Raw genomic sequence first — 1,261 nt, forward strand, 5'->3', positions numbered from 1 at the left:
TGTGGCTTAATTATTTTATTATAGTGGTGTTACGTTTTTAATTAGATTTAATCACAATTTTAATCAATTGTATTAACCTCCTCTCCGTTTTTATGAGTAGAATTTTTAGTTTACATTGATCATCCTGTGTTGTGTTTCTCCAAATTTAAAAAAACAATATAATAGATCCTGAAACAGTTTATTCCAATAGACAAGTGTGTCATCAACATTTCGGGCCTATATATTTTTGGAAGTTTGTAAAAGATTATAAGGTAATATTTATCTAAACAATCATCCTACAAGATTCTTTAAAAAATTTTCATTCAACTCAATATTACACATCAGTGCTTTCACGTGACACATTGCAGTAGTGTTTAGCATTTTGAAAACAAATTGGAATATTTGAAGTTTTCAGTAAAATATTGAATAAAACATTGAATTGTCTTTCTGTGGTTTTAATTTCCTGCGAAATTTCATCACAAATCCCGCAAAATTTATAATTTCTAAATTCCCACGTAACTAAAATTTGTCAATTTAGTTCCCATTCCAATCAAGAGATGGCGTTAATTTGATCCGAAAGATTAACATGGTCGTGAAACGTCTATGAGTATGTATGGTTTGTGGCTTAGAGCCAGACCATGCCCCGCTCACTCTAATAAAAAACATGTAATCGTATTTATTTTCCTTCCATTTAGTCAGACGCGCTGATGTCGGCCTTGTGATTGGTGGAACATGACTTTTGACAAATCCTGCGCTATCTGTGAATCTGTGTTCAGTGTTCGTGTTCGTTCGTTCGTTGTCGTTCAGTCATTTTATATGGTCGGTTTATGCGTTTATGTGATGTGTTTGTGTCACCATAAAAAGCTGATATTCTATTCAGTCGTGTTTTTTTGATATTTTTGTTATTTTGTAATCGAGTACCTTTTTAAAGGTAAGTTTTTCTGATTGTAATGTAGAGATTTTCTGATTGTAGGTACTGTTTATCCAACAGTTTTAAAATACACATTTTATTTCGCGTTTTGTTGTTAGGTCTAATGGCTCCCATCAGGTGTTGTGTGCAGTCGGTTGAAAAATTCAACGAGTAAACATATATTTAATCCAAATTAAATACTCATATTTCTATGTAAAATGTCACATTATTGTATAAATAAATAATTAAGAAACAAAAGTTGTTTGTGTTGTAACTTTATTGTCCACTTGAATAAAATATTAAATATTGGAAGTACCGTATGGAGGCTATGATGTACGTAGCATGGAGGCTAGATTACGCCACTCTTCCTAT

At 31.6% G+C, this 1,261-nt stretch overlaps 1 long non-coding RNA gene across 1 annotated transcript; it reads left to right on the forward strand.

Annotated features, from left to right (window-relative positions):
• Positions 1 to 811: 811 nt before the first annotated feature.
• Positions 812 to 1,147, forward strand: LOC126888238 (uncharacterized). Its single transcript, XR_007699468.1, has 2 exons — positions 812 to 910; positions 1,009 to 1,147. It is a non-coding gene; the product is annotated as an uncharacterized LOC126888238 (long non-coding RNA).
• The last annotated feature ends 114 nt before the right edge of the window (positions 1,148 to 1,261 follow it).

This window comes from Diabrotica virgifera, chromosome 7 (genome assembly GCF_917563875.1).
Source record: "Diabrotica virgifera virgifera chromosome 7, PGI_DIABVI_V3a".
NCBI lineage: Eukaryota > Metazoa > Arthropoda > Insecta > Coleoptera > Chrysomelidae > Diabrotica > Diabrotica virgifera.